General features: G+C 44.0%; 1 protein-coding gene and 1 pseudogene across 1 annotated transcript in view; both read right to left on the bottom strand.

Annotated features, from left to right (window-relative positions):
• LOC149472201 (lipopolysaccharide-induced tumor necrosis factor-alpha factor homolog) overlaps nt 1-12,742 on the bottom strand; it is a 37,006-nt gene extending 24,264 nt beyond the window's left edge. Inside the window, exon 1 of the mRNA XM_089692192.1 lies at nt 12,678-12,742. The gene's annotated coding sequence lies outside the window, so the exon portion shown is untranslated. The remainder of the gene's footprint in view (nt 1-12,677) is intronic.
• Nucleotides 8,126-8,241, bottom strand: LOC149472202 (U2 spliceosomal RNA; annotated as a pseudogene).
• Nucleotides 12,743-15,010: the final 2,268 nt, after the last annotated feature.

Raw genomic sequence — 15,010 nt, 5'->3', positions numbered from 1 at the left:
GGTGGTTGTTTGTCACGTCCGCAAAAAGTTTCCAATTAATTTGTTAAGGGTCAAGTCTGGGAAACATGAGGGGCCAACCCCTGGGGTGGGCTACGCTAGGCATCATGTACAAGGTCTGTCTCTCTCTCTCACTTCACATATGCAAGGTACCTTTTGCTTTAGTGCCTTTTTCTCCAGTGCCCTGGGACAAGGCTGAGGTTGTTATCAGGGAATACTTGACGTTTTAGAGATGATCGTACACCATGTACACTTGCACAACAATTGTCCTCCAGTTAACACTCAGGTCCCCGTGTAAATGTGAAAAAGAGCAGACAAGGGCGCACTCTCATTGTGCATAATGCGTTTCGGGAGATAAACCCCCTTCCTCAGAGCTCTGAGGAAGGGGGGTTTATCTCCCGAAACGCGTTAGAGTCTCCTTATTAAGGACACAGCATTTGTGTGACTGTTATTGCGGACCACATATACTGCTTTTATCTTCATTGGTTTGTGAGTATATATCCATTTGTCTATTTAATAGACACGGGGTATACCACGGTAATGTACGATGAGAGTGCGCCCTTGTCTGCTCTTTTTCACCAGTGTTCAGATTTCCCGATCTTTGAAGGGTAGCACCTCTTCGTCTGGCATCCTGAATTTCTTTTAGTCTGCATGAGGATTGGAGCGCTGGTTTTGTTTGTTTGTCATTTGGATTGCACCGCCTGTAAATGTACATCTACATGCTGAACACTTACCACAGCCACCTCTCCAGCATTCTCCACTACCAGTCCCAGTAGCAGCACATTGCGTGGGCTTCAACATGCACTTGACTTTAGTCCTCAAAGGGTTAACTTTTGAACGTCTGTACCTCTGTACAGGATAGGAACTGAGAAGTGCAGTTCTATTCTGGTTGCTGTGAGAGATGAACCGCGGTATAGAGAGTACCGACAACATCTCTCTCATGTCTAAAGGCAATCCCACCTATAACAGGAACACGTTGTGACAGGCTGCTTGCTAACGGTACCTTTGTTGCTTGTGGCAACCACAGGTATAACTTGTACTAGAGTGACTCTTAACATGCAGACTCTTCATACCCCATGTGCTAGTGACCCAAGCTGTAGACTAAGTGCAAAGTTGTTACTTGCATAACACCCCTTTTTAAAGGACTTCAAACCAGGTGGATGAAAAGTTTCAAAAACTTTACCTAACCACTTGCCTACCAGGCACTTATACCCCCTTATTTACCAGGCCAATTTTCAGCTTTCAGTGCTGCCGCACTTTGATTGACAATTGCGCGGTCATGTACCCATATGAAATTTTGATCATTTTTTTCTCACAAATAGAGCTTTCTTTTGGTGGTATTTAATCGCCACTGGGCGCTTTACTTTTTGCGCTATAAATAAAAAAAGTGCAAAAAATTTGAAAAAAAAAAAAAGTTTCTTTGTTTCTATTATAAAATTTTTCAAACAGGTAATTTTTCTCCTTCACTGATGTGCGTTGATGAGGCAGCACTGATGGGCACTGATAGGCGGCACTGATGGGCACTGATAGGCAGCACTAAAGGGCACTGATAGGCAGTACTAATGAGGTGGCACGGATAGGCGGCACTGATAGGCAGCACTAATGAGGTGTCACGGATAGGCGGCACTAATATGCAGCACTGATAGGCGGCACTGATAGGTGACACTGATGATGGGTACTGATAGACGGCACTGACTGGCATCACTGCTGGGCACTGACTGGCGGCACTGACTGGCACAACCGCTGGGCACTGACTGGTGGCACTGACTGGCAGCACTGCTGGGCTGCACTGGTGGGTGGCACTGGTGGGCGGCACTGGTGGGTGGGCACAGGTGGGTTGCACTGGTGGGCACAGGTGGGTGGGCACAGGTGGGTGGCACTGCTGGGCACAGGTAGGTGGCACTTCTGGGCACAGGTGTGTGACACTGTAGAGTGACACAGGTGGGTGCACTGCTGGGCACAGGTGGGTGATCTGCTGGGCACAGGTGGGCGGAGCTAGTGGGCGCACTGCTGGGCACAGGTGGGCGGAACTTGTGGGTGGCACTGCTGGGCACCGATCATCAGGGCACTGATCATCAGTGCCCTGATGATCGGTGCCGATCCTCGCTCTGACAACTGCCGGTTCTCGGCAGTACTTTCCTCACGATCTGACAGCGTGAGGAAAGTGCAGCCGAGAACCGGCACTTGCATTTCCCTGTGATCAGCGTGTCATTGGACACCGCTGATCACGTGGTAAAAGGCCGCTGTGATTGGCCTTTTACCACATCACATGATCAGCTGTGTCCGTAGGACACAGCGATCACGGAGATCGCCGGGTGCGCGCCCCCTGGGGCGCGCAGGAGAGCGCGTTCTGGGAGGACGTCATATGACGTCCACCCAGAACTGGCCGGCCGCAGTGCAGCCATCATTCGGCTATCTGCAGTCGGCAACTAGCTAAGCAAAGTGCAGAACAGCATACAGTCCAAAGAACACAAAGTCCACAGAACAACAGGACTTTCCTAAATGCTTTCATCAACAGTCATTATTCCTAATTCCCTAATCCTTAAACCTAACCAGGCTATGTGATGCCCCAGCGTACCTGCAGAGATACAGTCCATGTGGTTACAACATTCAACAGAAGCATACTCCAGCAGCTGGTGTCTTTGGAGTGGACCCCAACTCTTGACGACTTTACATCTTGATGGCAGGCTGTTATTCTTGCACCCTTTTCCAGGTGTAGCTCTCTTTGGAGAACTGGGGAGAGGGCCAAGACCGACATAGACCAAGACTAGACAATGGTGACAGCATCGACGGACTTCTCTGACCCACTGTCCACTTTTATATACATAAATACAGTGGATAGGACCCAAAGATCCCGCCAAAAGCTAAAGAACTGAGAAGGACATTAACCCTACCCTCTCATCTGGGGCAGCACTTAACTAACTGATTTCAACCTGACTACGTGCTGACCCAAGATGGCTGCCATGAGTCACATGGATACAGCGCAGTCAACCAGAACTCTGCCTCTAGGAACCAGTAATCCACAGAGAAACCAAGTTTCCCTTAACTTCCTCTCTGGGCTGTGGTGCTGCTCCAGTGCCACCTACAGTACAGGAAGCAGACTGCATCTGCCTACAAGCACCTCTTTAAGAGCTCTCCTCTGGCACTGTTGAATTGTAAATATTTACAACAATGCTAAGTATAGTCTGCTTTTCAACCACTGTTTTGCATACCAGTAAACTGTATACCCCACAGCATACAGTGGGGCAAAAAAGTATTTAGTCAGCCACCAATTGTGCAAGTTCTCCCACTTAAAAAAATGAGAGAGGCCTGTAATTGGCATCATAAGTAGACCTCAACTATGAGAGACAAAATGAGAAAAAAAAATCCAGACAATCACATTGGCTGATTTGGAAAGAATTTATTTGCAAATTATGGTGGAAAATAAGTATTTGGTCAATATCAAAAGTTCATCTCAATACTTTGTTATATATCCTTTGTTGGCAATGACAGAGGTCAAACGTTTCCTGTAAGTCTTCACAAGGTTGGCACACACTGTTGCTGGTATGTTGGCCCATTCCTCCATGCAGATCTCCTCTAGAGCAGTGATGTTTTGAAGCTGTCGCTGGGCAACACAGACTTTCAACTCCCTCCAAAGGTTTTCTATGGGGTTGAGATCTGGAGACTGGCTAGGCCACTCCAGGACCTTGAAATGCTTCTTACGAAGCCACTCCTTCGTTGGCCGGGTGGTATGTTTGGGATCATTGTCATGTTGGAAGACCCAGCCATGCTTCATCTTCAATGCCCTTGCTGATGGAAGGAGGTTTGCACTCAAAATCTCACAATACATGGCCCCATTCATTCTGTCAGTTGTCCTGGTCCCTTTGCGGAGAAACAGCCCCAAAGCATGATGTTGCCACCCCCATGCTTCACAGTAGGTATGGTGTTTTTTGGATGCAACTCAGCATTCTCTCTCCTCCAAACACGACGAGTTGTGTTTCTACCACAGTTCTATTTTGGTTTCATCTGACCATATGACATTCTCCCAATCCTCTTCTGGATCATCCAAATGCTCTCTAGCAAACTTCAGACGGGCCTGGACATGTACTGGCTTAAGCAGGGGGACACGTCTGGCACTGCAGGATCTGAGTCTCTGGTGGCGTAGTGTGTTACTGATGGTAGCCTTTGTTATGTTGGTCCCAGCTCTCTGCAGGTCATTCACTAGGTTCCCCCCGTGTGGTCCTGGGATTTTTGCTCACTGTTCTTGTGATCATTTTGACCCCACGGGGTGAGATCTTCCATGGAGCCCCAGATCGAGGGAGATTATCAGTGGTCTTGTATGTCTTCCATTTTCTAATTATTGCTCCCACAGTTGATTTGTTCACACCAAGCCACTTGCCTATTGCAGATTCAGTCTTCCCAGCCTGGTGCAGGTCTACAATTTTGTTTCTGGTGTCCTTCGACAGCTCTTTGGTCTTCACCATAGTGGAGTTTGGAGTGTGACTGTTTGAGGTTGTGGACAGGTGTCTTTTATACTGATAACAAGTTCAAACAGGTGCCATTGATACAGGTAATGAGTGCAGGACAGAGGAGCCTCTTAAAGAAGAAGGTGCAGGTCTGTGAGAGCCAGAAATCTTGCTTGTTTTTAGGTGACCAAATACTTATTTTCCACCATAATTTGCAAATAAATTCTTTCCAAATCAGCCAATGTGATTGTCTGGATTTTTTTTCTCATTTTGTCTCTCATAGTTGAGGTCTACCTATGATGCCAATTACAGGCCTCTCTCATCTTTTTAGGTGGGAGAACTTGCACAATTGGTGGCTGACTAAATACTTTTTTGCCCCACTGTATGTGATGCCAATGCTATATCGGTCTGTTGTGCCTGTTGATTATCTATTGTGCCTTCTCAATTTCTACAACATAAAATAAGTGCCATTTAACCCTGTGTCATGGTTCTTCCAAATAGGGATAGCGAGCAAGACTTTATTGTGCTACACGCTATTTAAAGTGAGGACTTTGTGATTTGCTCAAATCCCTTTCACCCTAACCTGTGTAATTATTACTGTCTTGTTGGTTCCAAAGCCCTATTCCATGGAAGCCACGGTTTTCATACATTACATTGATTATGGCCCAGCAGCCTGAAAGAATAAGTTGCTTCTCTGCATTTGACTTAGATCAAGTGTCTGAGTTGGGAGTTGAAGGGTAACGAGTACTAGTCCATCTCAGCATTGTGGTATATCCCAATGCCATCACATGCTGCTATTGGGGTGGAGGCTGCTGAACTCTCCCAAGGAGTAATTACCTCTCTGGGTCCTCTAGAGGAGGTTCAGACAAACTTTAAGTTGCCCATGGAGAAGCCAATATTTTGTTGGAGAACTTTGATGTACCAGAGCATGCACACATCAAGAATGTGGTGTGGCTTGTGTTAACCAAGACAGAAGGACATTCCTTGTGAGAGAAACTATGCAAGGGGTCTTCGATATTGTGTTGACTGCTGAAGGAATTTTTACAGATATGTTTTCCATGGCTAGGAGGAGTTGTGAGGACAAGAGTTTGGGAGGAGGAAAAAATATTTCATTTCATAAAGAAGAAGTTGTGGTGTTAAAAATGTACTCACTCTACATTATGTGCCATTACAGAACATTGCGCTTTTCCTTAAAGCACTGGTGTCCAGCTGGAAGATTACAGATGGCCTCAAGTTCAACCCCCAACACCTTCAAAGGGATGCACAGTTGCAGTGCATTTTCACACCCCAATACCCAAACCTTTTGGTCCTGTCCATTTTTTGCAGCATATCACAATGCACGCTGAAGAAGTTGGAGTGCGGTTACACCCAACATTGGTGTCAGTGGACACAGTAATAAACCCCAATATTGCTGTCAGTGGATTCAATATTGAATCCCAATATTGTTGTCAGTGGATACAATAAAAACCCCCAGCATTGGGGTCATTGAATGCAATACTAGCTCCCAGAAATGGTGACAGCAGGGACAATTCCGTTATCCATCCAGTGTGGATGAGGGAATAAAATTAGGTTTTTTCCTACTGGTTGAAGAAAAAAAAAATTCCTCATCTATTGGCTGATTTACATGTTTTTGATATGTTATTCCAGAATAGTTATCTAGCCAGGTGCTGACATAAAGTTCCTTGAGTAAAGACTGTTTGCATCAACCACTGTGGGACTGCAAGTCCTAGCATGTCCGCACATTAAAGTTATTCTAATGGCAGAAGGTTTTTTACCCTCCTGCATTCTGTTCATGAAGGTGAAAAAAACTTCTGGGTGCAGCTCCCCCCTTATGCTTAACTGGGTCCCATTTTGATACATCGATGCATAGCTCTCTCTCTTCATTGACTCCCACAGCAGTAGGAGCCATTGGCTCCTGCTGCTGTCAATCACAGCCAGTGAGCAAAGGGGAACGGGCCAAGACATGCTCTGTGTGTGAATGGATAATGTCCATTCACAGGAGTGTGGCTCAGGCACGCCCCCATAGCAAGAGGTTTGCTATTGGGGGCACTCGGCAGGGGGTAGGAGCCAAGACCGCAGGCGGGATATCCAAAAAGAAGAGGATTGGGGCTGTTCTGTACAAAACCATTGCACAGAACAGGTAAGTATAACATTTTTGTAATTTTTTTTTAACTTGCAACCTTTAGAATAATTTTAACTTCCCATTGACTGCTGTTGTCCTATCTTGATTGGCTTAGGCCAGGTGCCAATGGAATAAGAGTGTTAAAGAGAAGAATCATGAGATATATAGTTCCATCAGATCCAAGGGGGACTGCTCTATGCTGGGAAAGTGACTACAGCTCCCAGGGGCCTTTACAACAAAAGAGGAAAGAGGGCGTTTTTATGCCCCTTGCACATAGGCATCATAATTTATTGATGTTTACCCAGGAACTTATTGACAGAAAGTCCCTGAGTAAAACAATTCTGCGTGTAAAGACCTTGAGTAGCGTTGAGTATAAGCGTGTATAGATGAGAAAAAATCTTCTTCATTGCCAGTGTTGTAATATACTCATTTATACACACGTAACATGCTTATAGATGCATAACCACATGTATGTGCGTAAATACTGCACTCAAATGTAAACATTTCTATTTTTGTTTTACAGCTCTGTACTTGTCACTGTATTACTGATTTGTATTCTGTGTACATGGATCCATAGACAACAATGCATCTAATTTCAAATCAGTAAAAAAAAAGTGTTTTTTTTACTCCTGTGTGCAGAAGCCTTACAAATCTACCCTGGAAAACTGGAGGCACTTGGCACCAGATCAGGGACAGATTTTTTTTTTTTTTTTTTAAGTCCGCAAACGTGCAAACTAGAACGAAAAACCCATAAGTGTTTCACAAAAAAGTGCAAGAGCAAAAACACCACACAAAAAGTGCACTTAGGGGTGTGCTTTGTCCTACCCCAGAAGGGGTTGGACCACTACCCTGATCCCCCGGGGCACGAAGCTCCTGACAGGGACAAGGTTCCCATTTGGTCCTCCTGGCCAAAAGGCCTGGTGGACCACCGTTCCTTATGCCCAGCCGAAGCCGGACATCCAGTACTAGGCCAGGGGGTTCTCCCGAAGAGAAAACCCCCTAGGGACAGGGGAGGAAGGAACCAAAAGGCCACACATCCTCCCCCTAGACTTCAGGGCAGGCCCGAGACCCACACCCTCCATCCTGTGAGAAAAACACACACATAAGTAAAAAGGGACAAACGTGGGGTGAGAAAAAATAAATAAATAATTAAATAATCTATAAAAATAATAAAAAAGTGGTCGTGCCCAAATTGGGCACTGACCAGACCCTGAGGCCTGTAGCAAAAAAATTGCCCAGGACTTGGCCAAAAGGCCCGGTCCTAGAGGCGCAGTGCAAAAAGTGTTTTAAACGCGGTGACCATGTGCTCATTCACAACATGGGGTCCCACACCCAAGTGCTACTCAGAGCACCCCTGAGGCGACTACCCAGGGGGCACCATGTTTGCGGACTTTCTGCCTCCTCAGCCCCTGGCCAGACCAAGGTAGAGCCGTCCAAATCAGGAGGTACTGGGTCTTTCCAGTTTTCCCGGAGGAATTACTCCCAGGGCCCCAGCTTAACGTGTGGCGCTCCCCGGTTTCTGTCCCTCCGGTACTAGCCTTCCGGACCCCCATCATACCAGTGAGGGTACTATACAACAGCCATCCCCGCAAAGCTAGAATGGCTGGGAGCACCCCCACTGGACACTGATAAGAACAGATACTACACTTGATATTAGCCAAAAGGCCGAGAAGCCAGATCAGGGACAGATATAGAAGGGAAAGCAGAGTGTGGAGTTTGCAGCACCCATTTCCTACACAGCCAGTCCCTTGCCTGCCCAGAGACTCAGGGAGGCATCGCCCATGTGCTTGCAGTCACAGTTGAAGCCTAAAGCAGAACCACTGGTCCACCTGAAATATTCTGTAATCATACAGCAGAGTCACTGGTTTGTTCCCACAGAAACACCGACTGGGTTGTGAAATCATCCTGAGTGGCAAAAAATACTAACAAGTTCATCTGAGGTCTGTGCATCAGCATATGAAGGACCCTTCTGACAACAGACTAAAGCACAGGAGCTAGTGAGAGGGTTGCTAACCCATTCTTTCCATTGCTTAACAGATACTGACACTTTAGTCTGCCAAAATGTGCTTCTACCATCCCTTCAAGAACCCACCCAGCCAATCAGACCACTTGTAGACAATTGCCTTGGCTTTGCTAGTTCACCACCTGAACCTAAACATCATTATAGGGATAATCTCCCTTTCTCCTCCCACCTGTCGCTTACATTGTATTTGCTACACTACTGTGTAGCATTGCTTCAGTAATCTGTATAAGCGCCCAATTGTTTATTCTGTTTAACGGCCTACTGATTTTGACTAGAAGAGAATCAGATGTGCACCACTGTAAGGTCCCCAAACAAGCCAGCAAACTTTAAGCGTTGTCTTCTGTTACAATATATATATTTTTTACTCATTTCATTTGAGTATATTATTAAATAATGGTATCCTTACATGCGGAATCTGTTATCAGTTGCGTTGCAAAGAACTGCAGGCTGACTTGGACTTATCGTGGTCACATAAGGGTGACTTGGTATAGTCAAAAAGGGGTCTTGTTCCTACAATCTGGCTGTCACCACTGTGCCCTTAGTTGTCCCTGCTACAGTTTAAGCTGATTTAGCAAAATCCAAATCCTGCTTGTATAGCGTTAAGGTATTGCATTTAACTATTTCTTGCTGGATTATTATCCTGGTGTAAACTGCTTTTATAAACACAGTTTCACTTAAATTGGTGTTTTTAATTCCTGGTCAGGGGTGTGTCAGAGTGGTTGACACAGTAATATTGGGTGTTGTGCCCTCTGGGTCAGACTCAAAGGGTGTAATAATTTTGTTGCTCCTTCGGGAGAGCACTACAGGGAGAATATGCTTTATCTACTGAAATCAAAGAATTTCAGATAACAGTTTTTACTGCAACATGAATTCAGGCTGTAAACTAGGCAAAGATAGAAAATACATTTTCCAAGTACATGATTCATTTATAACATCAATGACCTTGGGTGTGCATGACTATTCCATCATTCTTCAGAATTCCCTGAACTTCCATCATACAAAATCCACAACCATTAAATGAAGTCAACAGGAAAAGAATAAATGTAAAAGTGGGCTCAAGAGTTTTTTCAGCAAAGATAGCAACATTGTTTGAAATATTTAACAAAGTGCAGTGCAAAACATATCAGAAATAATATGATTACCGGAGTGTAAATACATAAGAAAGCCTGATTTATTACTATGAACCTTATTGGAATCTATTGGTAATACATTTATTAATTACGTATGTAAACTCCTAGATTCTCTTTAATAAAAACACTGCAAACCAGCATAGCTTCTGTACTTACTCTACCTCAGAGTTACACGGCTAATTATGTTTAAAGCGGAGATTGAGCCGTTTTTGTGTTTACTAAAAGTCAGCAGCTACAAAAACTGTAGCTGCTGACTCTTAATAAACACACATTTACCTGTCCCAAAGTCTAGCGATGTTCTCACCCATGCCGTCCCTTCTCCCCTTCTCTCCTCCATGGCGTCAGCATCTCAACTGTGGGCACCAGGCTGTGACAGCTTGCGGTTTCGCAGCCTGGTGCCCACTGCGCATATGCAAGTCGCACTGCGCCTCCTAATTGGTCTGGCAGTCTTCTGGGACCTGTGAAAGTTCCTAGGAGACTGTTAGGGATCCAGGTATGACCAGAAATGTGTGGACTGACACAGGGAAACACAGGCTTCAGAAATGAAATAATAATAGAATTTATTAAGAGCCGCAACAAAATAAACAAATGCAGTGCAAACAAAACCAAACCTTAAACTAATATAAATAAGAACAATTGTCGTCAGGGCTGGAGAGGTGGAGTGGTCAGGCAGGCCGGGTCAGGAACAATCGGGCAGACAAGCTACAAAGGAGCAGGCAGGAGAATGGTCAGGAAATAGCCGGGGTCGGTGCAGGCGGAGTTCGATCAGTGTCAGGGTCAAGCAGAGAAACCAGGCAGGCAGACGACAGGACCAGGTACAGGGGCTCATGGGAAACAAACACCAAGGCACTGATTGCAGGCCTGGTCCTGCTTAAATAGACCTCCTGCAATCAGCCTCAGGTGATGGCTTGATTGCAGGAGTGAGACCCTGGCTGCTGAAAGCACCCTCTGGTAGGAGCTGGTACTGCAGCCCACAGAGCAAGTGAGCCACAGCACCACCAGTGGTGAGTCCATTCCTGACAGAGACTGTGGGAGGGAGAAGGGGGCCGAACGTTTGTCTCACTTCGCCATGGCGATCTGAGCCAGAAGTGGGAGCGGGTACCTGTCAAAACCAGGTACCCGCTCCTCCCTTCCCCCCAAAAGGTGCCAAATATGGCAGTGGAGGGGGGGGGGAGGAGACAAATAAGTGGAGCTTCAGCTTTTGAGTGGAATTCCGCTTTAAAGAAGAATTTCAGGTGTGGATATTTTATACATTGTTACATTGGTCCTGTAAGCTGGACATCACTGAAGCAAACACCACTACTTAAGGGATTTCCACTTGCTTCCAGGTACCAAACCAAGTGGCTGCCTTTCTGCATTCTGAACACAGGAGGTCAGCCACTTGGCATGGAGGCCGTTTACAGAATTCTTTGCATCTTCTGAATGAATGCAAAGCATTTTCTGATTGGACAAGGTGGAGAGGTGAGTGGTGACTTCAAAGCCTAGATAGTGGAAATAATATTTTAAAATCCTGATTTTTATTTAATTAAAATGCTTGAATGAATTTAACTTTCATGGCCACCAAACCCACCTCCAATCTTTAGCACTTTATTTTACAGAAACATTAATTCTGAGGTCTCCAATAGGGACTGTGGCTGTGCCTTCCAGGACTACAAGATTGTAATTTACTGGGGCTCCCCAGAGTACTTGCATGCAGGAATAAAAAAATGTGACCAAAAAACCCCCCCAAAAAACATGCCATATTGTTAGCACCAGGCACACATGCCAGTTATTCCTTTAACATGCCAGTCCCTCTATTTCAGCAAGTAGTTAAATATCAAGTTTATTCATAGAAATTTGAGTAACATGTTTTCACTGTAGACCTTATTAAGAGAAGTATGGACTTTTGAAAAAAACATTATACTCACCTAGGTAGATGCAGCATCGATCTGATGTTGCATCTGCCCTACCACCGGCTCTGCACTGAGAACTGAGCAGTCAAACACCGATTACTCAGTTCTCCCCCTCCACTCTGAGCAGAGATCTGTGACTGTCAGTCTTCAGCTCTCTGCTCTGCCCCTCCCGCACTCATTAAAGCGCTGGGCTGTGGAGGGAGCAGCAGGGGCTGTCTCAGGCTCTCAATGGATTGCTGAGTGGCTGAGCCAGGTGCCAATCCAGGCTTTTGGTTTCATCCTGATCATATGGTTGGGATCTTTTCAGAGCCTAGACTAGCTCTATGACGTCAGCCAAAAGTGAGCTTCAGCTGAAAATGGGTCACAGGAGTGCAGATTGAACTGTGATTCATAGAAGAAGCATAACCAAAAAAAGCTTTGGCTATACTCTTTTAGATAAATGTTCTATAGTGACCATCACTAAAAACAAACCAGACCTGTACAATATGAGAACTAACATTTGGGAATCATTGCTGGTTACAGTGAGCATAGAATATTTGTCTTATTGTAAACAAAGAAGTTGATTTAAATAAACTGCTGAATTGAAAATTACCCCTACTTATTCACATGCATTATCTCAATATGTCAAACACTCCCCCATTAAACAAACAGGCTCCCTCATTAATACATTATTAATGTGTATCCATAGCAATGTCCACACATTGACCACAGCCACCCATACCAGTTACCTCCATCTTCATTTAATTAAGCCTCTCCAGATAAGCCAAAGCCAGCCAGTCACTGTCCCTATTGTCTTCAACTGAACTAGCAACTGTGTACCCATCCAAGCACACATGGTGTAGAAAATTCTTCTCATAGCTGGAGGAAGGCCACACAGCTAAATGGGGCAGGTATAATCCTTTTGCGGCAAGCTGCTGTAGCCCGAACAATGAGCTTTCTGTCTCTGGCTCATGGCATGATGACGTTCACCACAACAAATGTACACCATTTTATTTCCATATATTAAAAAATAGTAAAGGTTGAATGATCTTGATTAATTTTTGCATAATAGAAAAAAGAATTTCTGACCTGATCAAGAATTGGATTTCCGTAGGTTTAATAAACTTCCACAGCCAGTTGGTTTATGAGTGATCAGCAAAGCTGAAACACATTGTACCATAAAGAAAGGGTGAGGCTGGTTCAAAGTTTAACCAGCTAATCAAATGACTTTCTTGACATTAGAAAGGAAACAATGACAAACCATTCTAATAACTGTTCCCCCAGGGAGGAAAAAAAGATGTTTTTTTCATGAACTTTGCCTTTGATGTTCTATGTAGCTTTCTGCTACCAGGAGAGGATTTGGCCCAGTACAGGCAAGCACTTTGGGGTGATTTGCTTGGATATACCTGCTCAAAGTGTTTAGTATTCTCAGTCATACTGGTGCCTTCTGATGCACATTCCTGTGGATGAACTTCACAGTTTAAATGACATAATCAATCCTGAAGTGATATACTGCACCAATTAAATATGCTCTTGGGCTGATACATGGAACTTTGTTTGAACTTATTATCATCTTCTGAAAATATATACACAATGCTAACTTCATCTGATGATGCTCATTCCTACTGTTTATGGTATATAGGTTAGCAAAAATAGTGATGATTCAGTCATTGAGGTCATATGTGTTTACATGTCTGGAATAGATTATTTTCTATGGTTAAATTTATTTTTGTGATCTATTTAAATCAGTTTTGAAATTTACATTTTGTTGGGTTTTGACCTAATTTTTGGAGAAGTACCCGAAGGTCATTTTGCATATATTTTTCATATTTTTGATCTCGCTGTCAAATCAGGCAGTTTTTCTCAAGTATTATTCATCGAGCTTTGATAATTTCATACCGACTGTAGCAACATTTTATGTTATTATAATGTTAACAGTGAAGCCCTTTGTGGTCCTGTCATACTGTAGACCCTATTCAAAGTTTAACATGTTGTGCACTTGCCGTCCGCTTTATAGCAGATGTACTGCTACAGAGCGGACGTTCTGTGCAAAATCGTGATTTTGCACTTCCACCACTGTGGGGCCTGCTTCCTGCCGGAGCTCCACTTCTGCTGTGATTGGACACAACAGCTGTCGGCTAATGAATGAGCACCTATTCCTGTTGATCATAGAGGAGACTGGCAGAACACAACTCTGCCTATGTAAACAAGGCAGAGCTGTGTTATGTCAACAGCGATCTGCTAGATTTTATTCAGGGAATAAAATCTAGCAGATTGCCTAGTAAAAACAGCACACTGTACACACAAAAACGCTGGCTAGGCACTCAATTAACCATTTGATTGCCCTAGATGTGTAACCCCATCCCAGCCAGTTTCATTAATACTGTAACAGTGTATATTTTTAGCACTGATCATTGTATTAGTGTCTCTGGTTCCCACAAAGTATCAGTTAGTGTCAGACTGTCTGCCGCAATATCGCAGTCCCGCTAAGTTGCTGATCACTGCCATTATTAGCATAAAAAAACTAAATTCAAGTATATATACCACCATTTGTAGAAGCTATAAGGTCTGCGCAAACCTATCAATATACAGTTATTGGGGTTTTTGTTTATCAAAAATATGTAGCAGAATACATTTTTGCCTACATTTATGAAGAAATTAGATGTTTTAACCTTTTTTTATTGGATATGTTTTATAGCAAAAAGTAAAAAAATATTGTTTTTTTTTTAAAATGTTGGCGTTTTTTCATTTATTGCGCAAAAAATAAAAAAACCAGAGGTGATCAAATATCACTAAAAGAAAGCTCTATTTGAGGGAAAAATGACAAATTTCATTTATGTACAGCATTGCATGATCACGCAATTGTCAGTTAAAATAACGCAGCGCCGTATCGAAAAAAATGGCCTGGTCATAAGGGTCATAATCTTCCAGAGGTCAAGTGGTTAAAAAAACCTTCAGCACATAGCTGATATAAAGAGTGCTTTTGTAAGGATCATTCCTATTACCTGCATGTTGTTGGGACATACGACCAACAACAGGTTGCCTGATGTTCGTTTTATCTGTTGGGTATTTGATCAGCAGACATCTCTATGTTGCTTATTTAGTACTCATCTTCCTATTTATTGCTTGTAAGCTGGGCAGTTGTCTGTTGAACTTCTGTCCCCTCAATTTACTGAATGTCATTATTCTGTAGACTATCTGCTGGTACCTAGTGTTCTAGGTAGTTGTCAGTCAATCATCCATCTTCAGGACCCTCATCAGCTAAGTTAGGTCATTGTCCCTTGTTTTTGAGCAGGTTAGTCTTTCATTCCTGGCTTCTGCTCAGAATTCTCTCCTTTTCCTCTCTAACGTCTATAGTAACCAAACCCTACCTTCCATCCCCATCCTGTGCTCAGATGCAAGACTTTAGCCAATTATGGTTT

The sequence above is a fragment of the Staurois parvus genome, unplaced genomic scaffold (genome assembly GCF_062004578.1).
Source record: "Staurois parvus isolate SC_StPar_1 unplaced genomic scaffold, SC_StPar_1.0 ptg000022l, whole genome shotgun sequence".
In the NCBI taxonomy this organism is placed as follows: domain Eukaryota; kingdom Metazoa; phylum Chordata; class Amphibia; order Anura; family Ranidae; genus Staurois; species Staurois parvus.
This window is presented reverse-complemented; position numbering and strand designations above follow the sequence as displayed.